General features: G+C 45.0%; 1 protein-coding gene across 16 annotated transcripts in view; it reads right to left on the bottom strand.

Annotated features, from left to right (window-relative positions):
- LOC123747268 (protein bric-a-brac 1) overlaps window positions 1-21,524 on the bottom strand; it is a 169,323-nt gene that overhangs the window by 125,362 nt on the left and 22,437 nt on the right. For 2 of the 16 annotated variants that reach the window (XM_045729321.2, XM_045729318.2), the window contains exon 1: window positions 18,759-19,133. The exons of 9 other annotated variants lie outside the window; for them this stretch is intronic. The gene's annotated coding sequence lies outside the window, so the exon portion shown is untranslated. Of the gene's footprint in view, window positions 1-18,400; window positions 18,732-18,758; window positions 19,134-19,186; window positions 19,310-21,524 lie in introns of those variants that run through there. 5 more of the 16 variants (XM_069319891.1, XM_069319892.1, XM_045729319.2 and 2 more) reach the window with 5 other exon arrangements.

The following is a 21,524-nucleotide window of genomic DNA, read 5'->3' on the forward strand; positions in this document are numbered from 1 at the left end:
GTCCTCGCCTGTTCTAAGTTTCATTACCTGTTTTTTCACTGTTTTCCTCCTGATGTGACTATGGAGTAGCTTTGGTTCAGTCTTGGCTTTGTTTGCTATATCATTTTCATAATTTTTCTCTGCTTCTCTTCTCACCCTAACATACTCATTCCTGGTTCTCTGGTATCTCTCTCTGCTTTCTGGTGTTCTGTTATTCCGGAAGTTCCTCCACGCCCTTTTGTTCAGTCCCTTTGCTTCCATACATGCCTTTTATACCATGGATTCTTCTTTTGCTTCTCGGATTTTTCCCTTTGGGCCGGGATGAACCTGTTTACTGCCTCCTGACACTTTTGGGTAACATAGTCCATCATATCTTGTACAGACTTAGCTCTGAGGTCTGTGTCGCAAGGTATTTCCCTTAGGAAACTTCTCATTTCCTCATAGTTCACCTTTCGGTATGCCAGCCTTTTGTTTCCTAGTTCTTTTTTGGGGGAGATAATTCCTAGCTCCACCAGGTACTTAAAGTTCAATACACTGTGGTCACTCATTCCCAAGGGTGCTTCCATCTTAACTTCCCTTATATCCCACTCATTTAGGATAAATATCAGATCGAGCATAACTGGTTCATCTTCTCTCATTCTTGTTGGTTCCTTGATGTGCTGGCTTAAAAAGTGGCTTGCCACGTCCAGCAGCTTAGCTCTCCATGTTTCTGGTCCTCCATGCGGATCTCTGTTCTCCCAATCTATCTTCCCGTGGTTGAAGTCACCCATGATTATGTAATCATGTAACCCATGATTAGTAGTCCAGGTACACACACACACACACACACACACACACACACACACACACACACACACACACACACACACACACACACACACACACACATGTGCGCGCGCGCACGCACGCGTACATACACTTCATTGTGCGCGCGTGCATACACTTCATGTATGTGTGCGTGCATACACTTCATGTGAGTGTGTGCACGAGCATACATGTGTGTGTGTGTATTCACCTAGTTGTGTTTGCGGGGGGCTGAGCTTTGCTCTTTCGGCCCGTCTCTCAACTGTCAATCAACTGTTTACTACTTTTTTTTTCCACACCACACACACACACACACCAGGAAGCAGCCCGTGACACCTAACTCCCAGGTACCTATTTACTGCTAGGTAACAGGGGCATTCAGGGTGAAAAACTTTGCCCATTTGTTTCTGCCTCCTGCGGGAATCGCGCCACAGAATTACGAGACCTGCGCGCTATCTACCAGGCTACGAGGCCCCACCCTATCCACCAGGCTACGATGTGTGCGCGCGAGTGTGCGCATACACTTCATTTGTGTGTGTGTGCATACACTTCATTTGTGTGTGTGTGCACACACTTCATTTGTGTGTGTGTGCATACACTTCATTTGTGTGTGTGCATACACTTCATTTGTGTGTGTGTGCATACACTTCATTTGTGTGTGTGCTTTATCTGTATGTGTATACGTTTCATGTGTGTGTGAATATATATGATTCATGTGTGCGTATATATGCTTCATGTGTGTGTGTGTGTGTGCATACACTTCATGTGTGCGTATGCTTCATATGTGCGTATGCTTCGTATGTGCGTATGCTTCATATGTGTGTGTGCATACGCTTTGTGTGTGTGTGTGCATTCGCCTCACGTGCACGTGCAATCGTTTCATCTATGTGCCCATACGCTTCACGTCCATGTGCGTATACTTGAAATTGAAATAAGTTTATTGAGGTAAAATACACACAAAGTGATGAGGTAGCTCAAGCTAAGTGCGTATACTTTGTGCGTGTGCATATGCTTCATGTGTGTGCATACACCTCATGTGCGTGTGCATATGCCTCATGAGTGTGCACATATGCCTCGTGTGTGCATACATTTGTCTCATATGCATGTGTATATGCTTCGTGTGCGTGTGTGCGCGCGCGCGCGCTCGCGTGTGGGTGCGCGTGTCTGTGTGTGTGTGTGCATATGCTTCATGTGTGCATACACTTCAACATGTGTACTCACCTAGTTGTACTCACCTATTTGTACTTGCGGGGGTTGAGCTCTGGCTCTTTGGCCCCCCCTCTCAACTGTCAATCAACTGGTGTACAGATTCCTGAGCCTACTGGGCTCTATCATACCTATATTTCAAACTGTGTATGGAGTCAGCCTCCACCACATCACTTCCTAGTGCGTTCCATTAATTAACTACTCTGACAGAAAAAAAAATCATTCCAACGACTGTGGCTCATCTGGATACTAAGTTTCCACCCGTGTTCGTGTTCCACCCGTGCTGAAGTGTGTCTTTGTCCACCCTGTCAATACCCCCAGAGAATTTTGTAGGTGGTTATCATGTCTCCCCTTACTCTTCTGTTTTCCAGGGACGTGAAGTTCAACTCCTTTAGCCTTTCTTCGTAGCTCATTCCTCTCAGTTCTGGGACGAGCCTGGTGGCATACCGCTGAATCTTTTCTAACTTTGTTTTGTGTTTAACTAGGTATGGACTACAGGCTGGAGCTGCATATTACAGGATTGGTCTGACTAAAGTGGTATACAGGGTCCTGAACGATTCCTTACACAAGTTTCTAAAGGCAGTTCTTACGTTAGCCAACCTAGCATATGCCACTGATGACACTTCAATGTGTGTGTGCGTGTGCGTGTGTGTGTACTCACCTAGTTGTACTCACCTAGTTGTGTCTGCAGGATCGAGCATTGACTCTTGGATCCCGCCTTTCGAGCATCGGTTGTTTACAGCAATGACTCCTGTCCTATTTCCCTATCATACCTGGTTTTAAAATTATGAATAGTATTTGCTTCCACAACCTGTTCCTGAAGTGCATTCCATTTCCCCACTACTCTCACGCTAAAAGAAAACTTCCTAACATCTCTGTGACTCATCTGAGTTTCAAGCTTCCATCCATGTCCTCTCGTTCTGTTACTATTCCGTGTGAACATTTCGTCTATGTCCACTCTGTCAATTCCTCTGAGTATCTTATACGTTCCTATCATGTCCCCCCTCTCCCTTCTTCTTTCTAGTGTCGTAAGGCACAATTCCCTCAGGCGCTCTTCATACCCCATCCCTCGTAGCTCTGGGACGAGTCTCGTTGCAAACCTCTGAACCTTTTCCAGTTTCCTTATATGTTTCTTCAGATGGGGACTCCATGATGAGGCGGCATACTCTAAGACTGGCCTTACGTAGGCAGTGTAAAGCGCCCTAAATGCCTCCTTACTTAGGTTTCTGAATGATGTTCTAACTTTTGCCAGTGTAGAGTACGCTGCTGTCGTTATCCTATTAATATGTGCCTCAGGAGATAGATTAGGTGTTACGTCCACCCCCAGGTCTCTTTCACGCGTCGTTACAGGTAGGCTGTTCCCCTTCATTGTGTACTGTCCCTTTGGTCTCCTATCTCCTAGTCCCATTTCCATAACTTTACATTTGCTCGTGTTGAATTCTAGTAGCCATTTCTCTGACCATCTCTGCAATCTGTTCAGGTCCTCTTGGAGGATCCTGCAATCCTCATCTGTCACAACTCTTCTCATCAACTTTGCATCATCCGCAAACATCGACATGTAGGACTCTACGCCTGTAAACATGTCGTTAACATATACAAGAAATAGAATTGGTCCCAGCACCGATCCTTGTGGTACTCCACTTGTTACTGTTCGCCAGTCCGACTTCTCGCCCCTTACCGTAACTCTTTGGCTCCTTCCTGTTAGGTAGTTCCTTATCCATTCTAGGACCTTTCCCCCCACCCCCGCCTGCCTCTCGAGCTTGAACAGCAGTCTCATGTGCGGTACTGTATCAAAGGCTTTTTGGCAGTCCAGAAATATGCAGTCTGCCCAACCATCTCTGTCCTGTCTTATCCTCGTTATTTTATCATAGAATTCCAGAAGGTTTGTTAGGCACGATTTCCCTGTCCAGAACCCATGTTGATGTTTGTTCACAAACCTAATGTTCTCCAGGTGTGCAACCAGTCGCAGCCTAATTATTCTTTCCAGTATTTTACAGGGGATGCTTGTCAGTGATACAGGTCTGTAGTTAAGTGCCTCCTCCCTATCTCCTTTCTTGAAGATCGGCACGACATTTGCCTTCTTCCAGCAACTGGGCAATTCTCCTGACATAAGTGACTCATTAAAGATCATTGCCAGAGGCACGCTGAGGGCCTGTGCTGCTTCTTTTAGTATCCACGGTGATACTTTGTCTGGTCCAACTGCTTTAGTTGCATCTAGAGTTGTCAACTGTTTCATTACCTCCTCTGCTGTCACCTCTATATCTGATAGTCTTTCATCTAGGGTAACCCCTTCCAACAATGGGAGCTGCTCAGGCTCGGTAGTGAACACTCCATGGAAACTGGCATTCAGTGCCTCGCAGATTTCCTTGTCACTTTCAGTATATGCCCCCTCTGTCTTCCTTAGTCTTGTCACTTGGTCGTTCACCGACATTTTTCTTCTTATATGACTGTGTAGTAACTTGGGTTGTTTTTTCGCTTTGATTGCAATATCGTTCTCATAGTCCCTTTCCGATGTTCGTCTTATGTTAATGTAATCGTTCCTAGCTCTGTTGTATCTGCTTCTGTTGTCCTCTGTTCTTTGTCTTCTGTACTTCCTCCACTCCCGTCTGCTGGCCATTTTTGCTTCCTGACACTGTCTATTAAACCATGGGTTATTATATTCCTTCTTATTTTTTCCCTTTACCGTTGGTATAAATCTCTCTTCGGCCTCCTGGCATTTCTGTATGACTAGGTCCATCATATCTTGGACTGTTTTTCCCCTAATTTCTTCCTCCCACTGCACTTCACCCAGATAGTCCCTTATCCTCATATAGTCCCCTTTCCTGTAGTCAGCTCTCCTTTCCCAGATCTCTTGTCCCATGGTCATAAGTTTGAATTCCATCATGTAGTCAAAGACTAGGACACAATGGTCACTGGCCCCTAGAGGTATTTCATGCTCTAAATTCTCGATATCTTCTACGTTCTGGGTGAAAATCAGGTCTAATAGGCTCGGTGCATCTCCTCCTCTTTCCCTTGTGTCTTCCTTCACATGTTGTGTCAGGAAATTCCTGTCTATAACATCTACTAATTTTGCTCCCCACGTTTCGTCCCCTCCATGGGGATTCCTTGATTCCCAATTTATCTCTCCATGATTTAGGTCCCCCATGATCAGCAGCTTCGCTCTCATTCTGTGGGCTAGTGTTGCTGCCTTCTGCAGTTCATCTATACATGCTTTGTTGTTGTCATCATACTCCTGCCTGGGTCTTCTACTGTTTGGTGGGGGATTGTAGATTACCAGGATCACAATCTTCCTCCCATCTACTGTCAGAGTTCCATGTATGAAGCTTGTGCACTCATTGGTAACTCGATTTCCCAGGTCTTCAAACTTCCATTTCCGCTTTATTAGGAGTGCTACTCCCCCTCCCTGTCTCTGTGTCCTCTCTTTTCGTATCACCTGGTACCCTTCAGGAAAGATTGCATCTGAGATCATGTCATTAATTTTAGTTTCCACAATTGCAACTATGTCAGGATCTGCTTCACTCACTCTTTCTTTTATCTCTTCTGCTTTATTAGATACCCCATCAGCATTGGTGTACCAAACCTTGAGATTCTTCATGGAAACTCTTGTACCAGAGTTCTCCCTTTCTCTGGGGGTCTGGGGGGATCTGGGGGATGTCTGGGGGGTGACTGGGGGCAGAGGGGATCTGGGGGATCTGGGGGGTGTCTGGGGGATGACTGGGGGCGGGGAGGGTCCGGGGGATGTCCGGGGGGATCCGGGGGGTGTCTGGGGGGGTCCGGGGGGTGTATGGGGGGTGAAAGAGTTCAGGAGGGGGGTGTTCAGAAAGAGTGCTTGGGGGGCTACTGGGGGCTGGGCTTCTAGGAAGGTAGGTAGGAGGGTCTGGGGTAGGGCCTGGGTAGGTAGGTCTGGAGTAGGAAGGGCATACTGGGTCTGAAGATTGGGGAGGGCATAGAGGGGTTGGGAGATAGCGTAAGGTTGGGAGACAGATAGAGGTTGAGAGGTTGGGAGGGGGAAGGATAGAGGGGGTGGGGGGGACCTCCCACCTCCCTCGCAAGGGTGGGGGGTCACATGGAAGGAGAGGGGATGAGGAGGGGTGAGGGCTGGGTAGGCTTTGGGTGTTGAGAGGATGAGGTCTGGGTGGGTTCTTGGGGTTGAGGGGATGAGGTCTGGATGGGTTTTGGGGGTTGAGGGGATGAGAGCTGGGTGGGTTTTGGGGGTTGAGGGGATGAGGGCTGGACGGGTTTTGGGGGCTGAGGTGATGAGGGGGTCCTTGGAATGTGGGATGAATTTGACTCCAGTGGGGTCAGAGGGGCAAGGGATGTGCTGGGGAGATAAGCAGGGGCGGCTGATTTGGGAAAGGGGTGACCTGAGAAGCACGTGTGAGCTGGTTAGCATGGGGTGGTTTAGCACTGGGGTGTGTAGCTGCGCTCAAATGGGAAGAGTCGTACAGTTGTTTGCTTGCTCTGTGGGCAATCTGTTCCTCCTTCGTCATGAATTTGTCAATAAATACGTTGTAGTAATTTTCGCTACCTCTGAGTAGGTGTTTGTGATGCAGTATGTAATCCACTGCCTCTTCGTTAGTGAACTGTACCAGGACAGGTCGTTTCCTGTTACAGTTGTATGGTCCAATGCGTCGGTGGACTTGCACCTCATTCCCTGCCATCTGGGCTCTCATGTCTCTCAAGATCCCCTGTAGTTCCAAATCCTCAATCTCCATCCTTTCCTGCCTCGATGGTGCCCTGGCTTCAAGTAATCCATGGATTATGATTGTCCTCTTTCTCAGTTCATGGTCATACTGGTGGCCCTCTCCCTGGCTGACCCCCACCCCTCCTACACCCGCTACTCCACCTACTACTACTCCCCCTTCCCCTGCCAAGCTTCCCTTATTCCTGCCAAATTCATTAGTAAGCCTAGATATTTCTCCTTGCCATTCTACCCTGCTCTTCCTGATTTCCTCTTGAATATAATCCATAAACTCTTGTTTGAGTCTTTGAACCTCGCCCTGTATCTTATTAAAGACTTCACTTTTAATCCCCTGGATTAGATCACCTATCCAAACATCCCTCTTCTCTACAAATTTCCCAATCATCTTCTCCACAAACCTATCTTCTTCCTCAATCATAATACTGTTGGACCTAGACACCCTTCCTGACCTAGTCATTGCTATACTGCAACCTTACCCACAGGGGTTCCAAGTATCTTACCGTCCTGCTAACACAATAGGTGAGTGAATCTCCAAGCGTCGTCCCGCGTGGTGGTAGAAGGTTGCTGCCGGGGTGAGGTCACGCGGTCAGAGGTCGGTGAGGTCTGCTCCCACACTGCCACAATTACTTCCTCAACTATTTTGAATTACGCTATTTAAACTGTTTTTCTTCACTACCTTATGGCTCTGGCCAAAACTCAAGGTTTTTTCATTCACTTGTACACACTTTTTCACTTCGAAGTTGCCTGATTACCCCTCCCACTCAACTAGTGAGACAGGAGCTCCCAACCCACGTCCACCCAACACGATGGTCACAAGACAAGTGACACACACACAAGTGTGTGTGTGTGTGTGTGTGTGTGTGTGTGTGTGTGTGTGTGTGTGTGTGTGTGTGTGTGTGTGTGTGTGTGTCCGTGCGTGCGTGCGTGCGTGCGTGTGCGCGCGCGCGCGCTTCATCTGTATGCACAAACGCTTCATGTGAGAGTGCATATGCTTCATGTGTGTGCATACGCTTCATGTGAATGTGTGTGTGCATTCACTTCATGTGTGTGTGTATATGCTTCACGTGTTCTTGTGTATGCGCTTCATGTGTGCATGCATGTGTGTGTGTGTATATATATATATGCATCATCCATGTGCATACGCTTCATGTGCGTGTGCACACCCAGCATGTACATACGGATCATGTGTGTGTGTACCCACCTAGTTGTGCTTGCAGGGGTCGAGATTTGGCTCTTTGGCCAAGTGTGTGTATGTGCGTGTGTGTGCATATGCTTCATGTGTGTGTGTGCATATGCTTCATGTGTGTGTGCATATGCTTCATGTGTGTGCGCATATGCTTCGTGTGTGCATACACTTCATGTGTGTGTGCATACACTTCATGTGTGTGTGCATACACTTCATGTGTGTGTGCATACACTCCATGTGAGTTCGAGTGCACACACTTCGTGTGTGTGTGTGTGTGTGTGTGTGTGTGTGTGTGTGCATACACTTCGTGTGTGTGTGTACTCACCTAATTGTACTCACCTAATTGTACTCACCTAATTGTGCTTGCGGGAGTTGAGCTTTGGCTCTTTGGTCCCGCCTCTCAACTGTCAATCAACTGGTGTACAGATTCCTGAGCCTACTGGGCTCTATCATATCTACATTTGAAACTGTGTATGGAGTCAGCCTCCACCACATCACTTCCTAGTGCATTCCATTTATTAACTACTCTGACACTGAAAAAATTCTAACGTCTCTGTGGCTCATCTGGGTACTAAGTTTCCACCTGTGTCCCCTTGTTCGTGTCCCACCCGTGCTGAAGAGTTTGTCTTTGTCCACCCTGTCAATTCCCCTGAGAATTTTGTAGGTGGTTATCATGTCTCCCCTTACTCTTCTGTTTTCCAGGGATGTGAGGTTCAGCTCCTTTAGCCTTTCCTCGTAGCTCAATCCTCTCAGTTCCGGGACGAGTCTGGTGGCATACCGCTGAATCTTCTCTAACTTTGTCTTGTGTTTAACTAGGTATGGACTCCAGGCTGGAGCTGCATACTCCAGGATTGGTCTTAGATAAGTGGTATACAGGGTTCTGAAAGATTCCTTACACAAGTTTCTGAAGGTAGTTCTTATGTTGGCCAGTCTAGCATATGCCGCTGATGATATTCTTTTGATGTGGGCCTCTGGGGACAGGTTCGGTGTGATATCAAACCCCAGATCCTTCTCTCTATTTGACTCTTGCAGGATTTCCCCTCCCAGATGATACCTTGTGTTCAGCCTCCTGCTCCCTTCGCCTAATTTCATCACCTTACACTTTCCTGAGTTGAACTTTAGCAGCCATTTTCTAGACCATTCCTCCAGTTTATCCAGGTCATCCTGTAGTCTCTGTCTATCTTCATCCGTCTTGATTCTTCTCATAATTTTTGCATCATCAGCAAACATTGAGAGGAATGAATCTATACCCTCTGGAAGATCGTTCACATATATTAGAAACAGGATGGGTCCAAGTACTGAGCCCTGTGGGACTCCGCTGGTGACATCTCGCCACTCTGATGTCTCCCCCCTCACCGTTACTCGCTGTTTCCTGTTGCTTAAGTACTCCCTTATCCACTGGAGCACCTTCTTTTTTACTCCTGCCTGTTGCTCCAACTTTTTTAACAGCCTTTTCTGGGGTACTTTGTCAAAGGCTTTTTGGCAATCCAGGAATATGCAGTCGGCCCACCCTTCTCTTTCCTGCCTAATTTTCGTTGCCTGTTCATAAAATTCTATTAAACCTGTGAGGCACGATTTACCATCTCTGAACCCATGTTGGTGGTGCGTTACAAAGTTACTTCCCTCCAGATGCTCTACGAGCCTTTTCCTCACGATCTTCTCCATCACCTTGCATGGTATACAAGTTAAGGAAACTGGCCTGTAATTCAGTGCCTCTTGCCTGTCACCCTTTTTGTATATTGGGACCACGTTAGCTGTCTTCCAACTTTCTGGGAAGTCTCCTGTTTCCAGTGACCTGTTATACACCATACAGAGTGGCACACTTAGTGCTTCTGCACCTTCCTTTAGTATCCATGGTGAGATTCTATCAGGCCCAACAGCCTTTGTCACATCCAGCTCCAGCAGACACCTTTTGACCTCATCACTGGTGAGGTCAAATTCCTCCAAGGTTGCTTGGTTTGCCGCCTCCTCATTTAGTGCAGGGGCTTCTCCTTGTTCTATTGTGAAGACCTCCTGGAATCTCTTGTTGAGTTCTTCACACACCTTGTCATTCTCTGTGTATCTGTTCTCCCCTTTCTGCAGCTTCATCACTTGTTCCTTCACTGCTGTTTTCCTCCTGATGTGGCTGTGGAGCAGCTTTGGTTGGGTCTTGGCTTTACTCGCGATGTCATTTTCAAACTGTCTCTCTGCTTCCCTCCTCACTCTGATGTACTCATTTCTGGCCCTCTGTTATCTCTCCCTGCTCTCTGGTGTTCTGTTATTTCTGTAGTTTCTCCATGTTCTTTTACTCAGTTGTTTCGCTACTTTACATTCCTGGTTGAACCATGGGTTTTTCTGTTTTTCGTTTTTCTCCTTTTGGACGGGGATAAACCTGTCTGCAGCTTCCTGGCACTTTTGGGTGACAAAATCCATCATGACCTGCACATTCTTGTCTCTAAGTTCTGTTTCCCATGGTATTCCCCTGAGGAAGTTCCTCATCATTTTTTCCTCTTCGGTAATTCAGTCTTTTCCCCTCCGCTCCCATCCTTGGATAGGTTATCCCTACCTCCACCAAGTACTCAAAGGTCAGTACACTGTGGTCACTCATTCCTATGGGCGATTCAACTTAGACTTCCCTTATTTCTGGCTCATTCAGGGTGAATATCAAGTCGAGTCTAGCTGGTTCATCATTGCCTCTCACTCTTGTGGGTTCCTTGACATGCTGGCTCAGAAAATTTCTTGTTGCCACTTCCAAGAGTTTAGCTCGCCACGTATCTGCACCACCATGTGGGTCCCCATTCTCCCAGTCTATCTTTCCATGGTTGAAATCCACCATGATTAAGAGTCTTGAGCCATTCCTGTAGGCAACTGAAGCTGCTCTCTCTATTATATTAATGGTTGCCATGTTGTTCCTATCAAACTCCTGTCTAGGTCTTCTGTCATTTAGTGGAGGGTTGTAAATGACTGTGTGCGCGCGCGCTCGCATACACCTCGTGTGTGTGTGCGCATGCGCGAATACACTTCGTGCGTGTGCACGCGCACACACTTTGTGTGTGTGTACATACACTTCCTATGTGAGTGCATACCCTTCCTATGTGAGTGCATACCCTTCCTATGTGAGTGCATACCCTTCCTATGTGAGTGCATACCCTTGCTATGTGAGTGCATACCCTTGCTATGTGAGTGCATACCCTAGCTATGTGAGTGCATACCCTAGCTATGTGAGTGCATACCCTTGCTATGTGAGTGCATACCCTTGCTATGTGAGTGTGTGAGAGTGCATACCCTTCCTATGTGTGTGTGTGTGAGTGCATACCCTTCCTATGTGTGTGTGTGCACACACTTCCTATATGTGTGTGTGTGCGCGCACACATTTCCTATGTGTGTGTGTGAATACCCTTCCTATGTGTGAGTGCATACCCTTCCTATGTGTGTGTGTGTGTGTGAGTGCATACCCTTCCTATGTGTGTTTGAGTGCATATCCATCCTATGTGTGTGTGTGAGTGCATATCCTTCCTATATGTGTGAGTGCATATCCTTCCTATGTGTGTGTGTGTGTGTGTGTGAGTGCATACCCTTCCTGTGTGTGTGTGTGTGAGTGCATACCCTTCCTATGTGTGTGTGTGTGAGTGCATACCCTTCCTATGTGTGTGTGTGTGAGTGCATACCCTTCCTATGTGTGTGTGTGTGAGTGCATACCCTTCCTATGTGTGTGTGTGTGAGTGAGTGCATACCCTTCCTATGTGTGTGTGTGTGTGTGAGTGCATACCCTTCCTCTGTGTGTGTGTGAGTGCATACCCTTCCTCTGTGTGTGTGTGTGTGTGTGTGTGTGTGTGTGTGTGTGTGTGTGTGTGTGTGTGTGTGTGTGTGTGTGTGCATACCCTTCCTATGTGTGTGTGTGTGAGTGCATACCCTTTCTATGTGTGTGTGAGTGCATACCCGTCCTATGTGTGTGTGCATACCCTTCCTGTGTGTGTGTGAGTGCATACCCTTCCTATGTGTGTGTGTGTGAGTGCATACCCTTCCTATGTGTGTGTGTGTGTGTGTGTGTGTGTGTGTGTGTGTGTGTGAGTGCATACCCTTCCTATGTGTGTGAGTGCATACCCTTCCTATGTGTGTGAGTGCATACCCTTCCTATGTGTGTGTGTGAGTGCATACCCTTCCTATGTGTGTGAGTGCATACCCTTCCTATGTGTGTGTGTGTGTGCATACCCTTCCTATGTGTGTGTGTGTGTGTGTGAGTGCATACCCTTCCTATGTACTCACCTAGTTGTGTTTGCGGGAGTTGAGCTCTGGCTCTTTGGTCCCGCCTCTCAACCGTCAATCAACAGGTGTACAGATTCCTGAGCCTATCGGGCTCTGTCATATCTACACTTGAAACTGTGTATGGAGTCAGCCTCCACCACATCACCCCCTAATGCATTCCATTTGTCGACCACTCTGACACTAAAAAAGTTCTTTCTAATATCTCTGTGGCTCATTTGGGCACTCAGTTTCCACCTGTGGCCCCTTGTGCGTGTTCCCCTTGTGTTAAATAGACTGTCTTTATCTACCCTATCAATCCCCTTCAGAATCTTGAATGTGGTGATCACGTCCCCCCTAACTCTTCTGTCTTCCAGCGAAGTGAGGTTTAATTCCCGTAGTCTCTCCTCGTAGCTCATACCTCTTAGCTCGGGTACTAGTCTGGTGGCAAACCTTCGAACCTTTTCCAGTTTAGTCTTATCCTTGACTAGATATGGACTCCATGCTGGGGCTGCATACTCCAGGATTGGCCTGACATATGTGGTATACAAAGTTCTGAATGATTCTTTACACAAGTTTCTGAATGCCGTTCGTATGTTGGCCAGCCTGGCATATGCCGCTGATGTTATCCGCTTGATATGTGCTGCAGGAGACAGGTCTGGTGTGATATCAACCCCCAAGTCTTTTTCCTTCTCTGACTCCTGAAGAATTTCCTCTCCCAGATGATACCTTGTATCTGGCCTCCTGCTCCCTACACCTATCTTCATTACATTACATTTGGTTGGGTTAAACTCTAACAACCATTTGTTCGACCATTCCTTCAGCTTGTCTATGTCTTCTTGAAGCCTCAGTCCTCTTCTGTTTTAATCCTTCTCATAATTTTAGCATCGTCCGCAAACATTGAGAGAAATGAATCGATAATATGATTGATATGAAAATATGTGTGTGTGAGTGCATACCCTTCCTATGTGTGTGTGTGTGTGAGTGCATACCCTTCCTATGTGTGTGTGTGAGTGAGTGCATACCCTTCCTATGTGTGTGTGTGAGTGCATACCCTTCCTGTGTGTGTGTGTGAGTGCATACCCTTCCTGTGTGTGTGTGTGTGTGTGTGTGTGTGTGTGTGTGTGTGTGTGTGTGTGTGTGTGTGTGTGTGTGTGCGCGCATACCCTTCCTATGTGTGTGAGTGCATACCCTTCCTATGTGTGTGTGTGTGAGTGCATACCCTTCCTATGTGTGTGTGTGTGTGTGTGTGTGTGTGTGAGTGCATACCCTTCCTATGTGTGTGTGTGTGTGTGTGTGTGTGTGTGTGTGTGTGTGTGTGTGTGCATACCCTTCCTATGTGTGTGTGTGAGTGCATACCCTTCCTGTGTGTGTGTGTGAGTGCATACCCTTCCTGTGTATGTGTGTGTGTGTGAGTGCATACCCTTCCTATGTGTATGAGTGCATACTCTTCCTATGTGTGAATGCATACTCTTCCTATGTGTGAGTGCATACCCTTCCTATGTGTGTGTTTGTGTGTGAGTGAATACCCTTCCTATGTGTGTGTGTGTGAGTGCATACACTTAATGTGTGTGTGTGAGTGCATACCCTTCCTATGTGTGTGTGTGTGCGCATACCCTTCCTATGTGTGTGTGTGCACACACTTCCTATATGTGTGTGTGTGTGCGCACACATTTCCTATATGTGTGTGTGTGTGCACACACTTCCTATATGTGTGCGTGTGCACACACTTCCTGTGTGTGTGTGTGCATACACTTCCTATGTGTGTGTGTGCATACACTTCCTATGTGTGTGTGTGCATACACTTCCTATGTGTGTGTGTGCATACACTTCCTATGTGTGTGTGCATACACTTCCTATGTGTGTGTGTGTGTGTGTGTGTGTGTGTGTGTGTGCATACACTTCCTATGTGTGTGTGTGTGTGTGTGTGTGCATACACTTCCTATGTGTGTGTGTGTGTGTGTGCATACACTTCCTATGTGTGTGTGTGTGTGTGTGCATACACTTCCTGTGTGTGTGTGTGTGTGTGTGTGTGTGTGTGTGTGTGTGTGTGTGTGTGTGTGTGTGTGTGTGTGTGTGTGTGTGTGCATACACTTCCTGTGTGTGTGTGTGTGCATACACTTCCTGTGTGTGTGTGTGTGTGTGCATACACTTCCTATGTGTGTGTGTGTGTGTGTGTGTGTGTGCATACACTTCCTATGTGTGTGTGTGTGTGTGCATACACTTCCTATGTGTGTGTGTGTGTGTGTGCATACACTTCCTATGTGTGTGTGTGTGTGTGTGTGTGTGCATACACTTCCTATGTGTGTGTGTGTGCATACACTTCCTATGTGTGTGTGTGTGTGTGTATACACTTCCTATGTGTGTGTGTGTGTGTGCATACACTTCCTGTGTGTGTGTGTGCATACACTTCCTGTGTGTGTGTGTGTGTGTGTGTGAGTGCATATCCTTCATATGTGTGTGTGTGTGCATACACTTCCTATGTGTGTGTGTGTGTGCATACACTTCCTATGTGTGTGTGTGTGTGCATACACTTCCTATGTGTGTGTGTGTGTGCATACACTTCCTATGTGTGTGTGTGTGCATACACTTCCTATGTGTGTGTGTGTGCATACACTTCCTATGTGTGTGTGCATACACTTCCTATGTGTGTGTGCATACACTTCCTATGTGTGTGTGCATACACTTCCTATGTGTGTGTGCATACACTTCCAATGTGTGTGTGCATACACATCCTATGTGTGTGTGCATACACTTCCTATGTGTGTGTGCATACACATCCTATGTGTGTGTGCATACACTTCCTATGTGTGTGTGCATACACTTCCTATGTGTGTGTGCATACACTTCCTATGTGTGTGTGCATACACTTCCAATGTGTGTGTGCATACACATCCTATGTGTGTGTGCATACACTTCCTATGTGTGTGTGCATACACTTCCTATGTGTGTGTGCATACACTTCCTATGTGTGTGTGCATACACTTCCTATGTGTGTGTGCATACACTTCCTATGTGTGTGCATACACTTCCTATGTATGTGTGCATACACTTCCTATGTATGTGTGCATACACTTCCTATGTGTGTGTGCATACACTTCCTATGTGTGTGTGCATACACTTCCTATGTGTGTGTGCATACACTTCCTATGTGTGTGTGCATACACTTCCTATCTGTGTGTGCATACACTTCCTATCTGTGTGTGCATACACTTCCTATCTGTGTGTGCATACACTTCCTATCTGTGTGTGCATACACTTCCTATCTGTGTGTGCATACACTTCCTGTGTGTGTGTGTGTGTGTATACCCTTCCTATGTGTGTGTGTGTGCATACACTTCCTATGTGTGTGTGTGTGTGTGCATACACTTCCTATGTGTGTGTGTGCATACACTTCCTATGTGTGTGTGTGTGCATACACTTCCTGTGTGTGTGCATACACTTCCTATGTGTGTGTGCATACACTTCCTATCTGTGTGTGCATACACTTCCTATCTGTGTGTGCATACACTTCCTATCTGTGTGTGCATACACTTCCTATCTGTGTGTGCATACACTTCCTATGTGTGTGTGCATACACTTCCTATGTGTGTGTGCATACACTTCCTATGTGTGTGTGCATACACTTCCTATGTGTGTGTGTGTGCATACACTTCCTATGTGTGTGTGCATACACTTCCTATGTGTGTGTGCATACACTTCCTATGTGTGTGTGTGCATACACTTCCTATGTGTGTGCATACACTTCCTATGTGTGTGTGTGCATACACTTCCTATGTGTGTGTGTGCATACACTTCCTATGTGTGTGTGTGCATACACTTCCTATGTGTGTGTGTGCATACACTTCCTATGTGTGTGTGTGCATACACTTCCTATGTGTGTGTGTGCATACACTTCCTATGTGTGTGTGTGCATACACTTCCTATGTGTGTGTGTGCATACACTTCCTATGTGTGTGTGCATACACTTCCTATGTGTGCATACACTTCCTATGTGTGTGCATACACTTCCTATGTGTGTGTGTATACACTTCCTATGTGTGTGTGTATACACTTCCTATGTGTGTGTGTATACACTTCCTATGTGTGTGTGTATACACTTCCTATGTGTGTGTGCATACACTTCCTATGTGTGTGTGCATACACTTCCTATGTGTGTGTGCATACACTTCCTATGTGTGTGTGTGCATACACTTCCTATGTGTGTGTGTGTGTGTGTGTGCATACACTTCCTTTGTGTGTGTGTGTGTGCATTCACTTCCTATGTGTGTGTGTGTGTGCATGCACTTCCTATGTGTGTGTGTGTGTGCATGCACTTCCTGTGTGTGTGTGTGTGTGTGTGTGTGTGTGTGTGTGTGTGTGTGTGTGTGTGTGTGTGTGCGCGCATGCATTTCCTGTGTGTGTGTGTGTGTGTGTGTGTGTGTGTGTGTGTGTGTGTGTGTGTGTGTGCATGCACTTCCTATGTGTGTGTGTGTGTGTGTGTGTGTGTGTGTGTGTGTGTGTGTGTGTGTGTGTGTGTGTGTGTGTGTGTGTGTGCGCGCGCACGCACTTCATCTGTGTGTGCACGCACTTCATCTGTGTGTGCACACACTTCATCTGTGTGTGCACACACTTCATCTGTGTGTGCACACACTTCATCTGTGTGAGCACACACTTCATCTGTGTGTGCACACACTTCATCTGTGTGTGCACACACTTCATCTGTGTGTGCACACACTTCATCTGTGTGTGCACACACTTCATCTGTGTGTGCACACACTTCATCTGTGTTTGCATACACTTCATCTGTGTGTGTGCGCACGCACACATACTTCCTATCTTCATATGCACTTTTGTGCATATCCTCGTGTGTGTGTGTGTGTGTGTGTGTGTGTGTGTGTGTGTGTGTGTGTGTTGCCTACACCTGATAATCATTATGCTATAGACTTTTTTTGAATTATTAATAATAGAATTAACTAAAGATCTATAGAGGTTATAGTACCAACATGTCTGTTACAGCATTTGACTTTATGATACTGTAGAACTTGCCTAATTAGAGAATGGAAATTAATTCTTTTCTATGCAAAATATTGGTTATATTTACTTTTTGGGGCTTTCATTGTTTTCAAAATAAATATGACTACGAAACTAATCACTTTTGCTATCAAAACATGTCATCCCTTTCACCATTTGATGCCTTTACTGAGCCACACTTTCTCTACTTTTCTAGAGATATTAGGCTACATTAAATTAGGTTAGGTTATATTTAGTTATGTAAGATCTAAGTTAAATAAGGTAATGCTAGGTTTGGGTTAAGGATAGGAATTAGTTTGAAAATGAAATATTTTACCAGAAACTCTCTTAGTTAAATAGCAGTACAAGTTTTCAGTAATATCAGTTCATAAAACTGTTTTGAAGGTTTCACAATTTGGAGATTAGAAAGCAGATTCTATTTAAAAAAAAAAAAAACATAATTATGTCTGAAATGCACAATACCACTCGTACTGATACTGTCCAGGGCTGGCCACAATATCTAGATTTGATATTATTTATTTACTATCAATTAGCATATTTTCACTTTATCTTAATGCTATTATTATACAGGTATTAGTATTTTACAATGCAAGCACAATTCCAGTGTTGTGAACACTGCACCTGTACACAAGTGTACAATATATGCAAAACTTTAACAGTATATAAAAAAAATTTTAAACACAATCCTTGATCATATAGTCCATGACAAAATGACTATATAGTAAATGAATTTAGCTAATATCAATAGTTAGTACTGTACAATGACTAACAAATCTAGTAAAGTCCATATAAAAACTAACTTTCTCCATCAAATCACTTAATTTCCTTTTCTTACACACTTTGATAGTATACCAACACATTATCAACTGATTTTCTCATGAAGACTTGTACTCTCTCCACTGCACATAATCTTCAATTATAATTCTACCATATACAGTAACTTCTTAAATGGAGAAAAGGTGTGTCACTGAAGAACAGGTGTATTGTCACAGAGTATACTCAGATTTCAGCAATGCACTGAGTATATCTATACACAACTCTGGTATTTAATAACAATTTAAAGATGAAAATAAATTTGTATGTAGTAATTTCAAAGCCGGTATGGGTATGTTCACCATATTTTCTCCCATGTCAATTCATTTAGACTGCAGTCTAAGGAATTATATGCATAGGTTATAATTCTGCATAGGTATGCATGGGGGAAATAATATGGATAGGTTACAATATGTAGGCATATGCAAGTATGCATATGCCTACACGACCTGACAGGTGAGCAAGTGGAATCTTACCTTAAGCCATCGGTCAATAGTGATAAGTAGAGCACCCGGATTAAGTATAAGAACTGAGGTGAGGAAACTCAACAGAGTTTGGTAGCAAGACATTGTCCAGTACGACAAAATTGTGAAGACTGAGCCATTGTACATCCTCTTTGTCCAGAGGGTTGGCAGCCTCGCTCACCGGGATGCAACATGCCTAAAAATCAATAGCTACCACTCCATCCAGAGAGCCGTCCTCTCACTTTTTAATGTAGGCCTATTTCCTCGGACCACACACTGAAAGCGATATTTGGAGTGCTTTTTCCCGTTGCTTTAAGCACTTACAAACGCATTTAGAATCAACACAGGCGCGTAGGGTGAGTATATCTACCTGAGTGTTGCATGGTGGTTGCAGCGCGTTGCAGGGTAGGCCTGGTAGCTGGGGGGAGAGCGGCTGGCTGGTGGCAGGCAGGCAGGCCCACTTACACAGCCGCGTTAATCAATAATTTCCCTTCCCTCCACCGCTCCTGTCCCACCTCCCCCCCGACCCGCTCTCGTCTCTCACACCTCACCTCACCGCTCTATTCCTCACCACACACCCACGTTATTTCAAGACACTTGGTGGCAAAACTCAAAGGGATATAAGACGACGATTGCGAAACTGGCATCGCCCACATTCTGCGTTTCTCCTCCTCGGTGACGCATTCAACCCAAATAAACACTGACACCTTTTTGTTTGTAAACACATGCATCTCTGTTTCTCTCGCCTCGAGCGCTTTCTTCCTTATTCTGTACAACTTCAACAACGTTTACACTTACCTTAATTCTACATGCGCCCTGTATTTTAAGCGGGGGCGCTGAAAATATCACAAAAGGCGCACTAAAACCACTCATGACATGTTTTCGAGACGGTCAATGAACTCATTGCGTCTTTGTTAGTCGGTGTTCCAATAATGTTCAGCGCAAGGGATGGAGATCTATAGACTCTGGAACTCTTACAGTAAAAGGTATTCAACTCTTTTTCTGCTCTATTTGAACTACACGATATTCTTTAGCAATAAAGTTTTGTACATTCAAATACTTTAATATTTAGATTTAAAGTTGCTTATGAATGTGATATTGAAACTGCAGCCCGTATTACATATATGACTTGTTACAATACAGAATAATAATAATTCAAACGTGTATCCACTAGAATGTATCACTGAAGGCGACTAAAAATTTTAATGAGCGAGAATTTGCAGGTGAAAGTTGGCTTTTAGAAGACTTTAGTGTGCATATAGTAAAATATTATTAGATCTTGTTTACAACTTTTCTACCTGTCCCACGCATGCACTACGGCCAAATTATGCTTTATTTTTGTATTATTCTGAGTAATTAGTGTGCCTGCGTATTGCGTAGTCTGTATTATTAAGCTTTACGTCATGCTTAGGTTAAAAGTAAAGTATTTAGCATGAGGGGCTTGTTACGTAGAGAAGAATTACTGTAGGTTAGTGGCTGGCAGGCACTCCTGCCCCATCATGCATGCCTTGATCGATACGTATGCAGGAGCAGCGCCAAATTTAAATGGCACCAGTCATTAAATGTTGCCTTTAATTTTTGTCACACTGCTTTTTAATCTGGACAACAAATACAGTTTCTCATATTTCCAAGTTTAAAATATATAGCTGGAAATTAAAATTAACTAGCTGGAGGAATTATATGTATGACAGCTATATATGTAGGCCTACTTATCAACTATATATGCACGAGACTTTAAATTCAGAAATTAATCGGTATCCAGAATAGATTTGCTCTAAATATTCATTGTGCTGTTCGCAGCCTTTTGTGCCATTCTATATGAATATGAGTAAATCAATATAAATCAGCATAGATCTCATCAGCAATTATTATTCAAACTGTTATAATCTATTTTCTATCACCGACGTATTGGCCATTAACTTACTAAGACCGTACGCTACACTTCCTAATTACTAACCAAACAAGAAGTATACTACCTTTGGTCCTGAACATATAAACTGTGTATATTCGCCGAGAAGAGGAATATGTGTGTGTTTATATATATATATATATATATATATATATATATATATATATATATATATATATATATATATATATATATATATATCCCTTGTGTTACAACGTTATAACCAACATGTATATAGATGTTCAACTGCCCTCTATGGACGAAGTTCAGATCTAAGATTAGTACAATGGGGTTTACTAAGCATCCAGTCACAGGAGGTGACTGAAGTGTTTCTTCAAGCACGCATTATAATAACAAATCATATATATATAGCAATGTGTAAATAAATTTTAATTGGCATTTAGAACATTTACACCACCTTTACATATAACAATATTGCATAATATTGCAAAGTCATTGGACGAAGGTGCTCTGGTGGGAAAGGGGGGACTTGTCAGTGGGAGGGAGGGTAGAGAGGGGGGGGAGTTGTTAGACGGGTAATTGCCAGGCTAAGGTGTGTGGGAAACTGAATGGTGGGCAGGTGGAGAGCCGGTGGGGAGTGGACATGGTCAGCTGTAGAAAGGTACTGAAGGGGCGAGGAGGGTGCTAAGGGGGGAGGGGTGGGCTGGCGAGGGCTGGAGAAAGGGTACTGGGGGGGGGGGGGAAGGGGTGATTATAGTGATTGCGGGAGGAAAGGGAAGAGGGACAATAACACGTCACTGTAGGGAAGACTGGAATCATTACACAGTTATCGCACAAGACAGAGTTAGAGGAGATTCAGAGGTATGCCACCAGACAAGTACCAGAACTGAGAGGTATGAGCTACGAGGAAAGGCTACGGGAGCTAAACCTCACGTCTCTGGAAGACAGGAGAGTAAGGAGAGGCATGATAACCACCTACAAAATTTTTCGAGGAATTGACAGGGTGGACAAAAACTATTTAGCATGGGTAGAACATGAAAAAGAGGACACGGGTGGAAACCTAGTATCCAAATGAGCCACAGACAAATTACAAATAATTTGTTCAGTGCTAGAGTAGTTAACAAATGGAATGCATTAGGCAGTGATGTGGAGGAGGCAAACTCCATACACGGCTTCAAATGTAGATTTGATAAGAGCCCAATAGGCTCCAGAATCTCTACTTCAGTTGAGAGGCGGGACCAAAGAGCCAAAGCTCAACCCCCGCAA

Source organism: Procambarus clarkii, chromosome 94 (assembly GCF_040958095.1).
Source record: "Procambarus clarkii isolate CNS0578487 chromosome 94, FALCON_Pclarkii_2.0, whole genome shotgun sequence".
NCBI classification, from domain to species: Eukaryota; Metazoa; Arthropoda; class Malacostraca; order Decapoda; family Cambaridae; genus Procambarus; species Procambarus clarkii.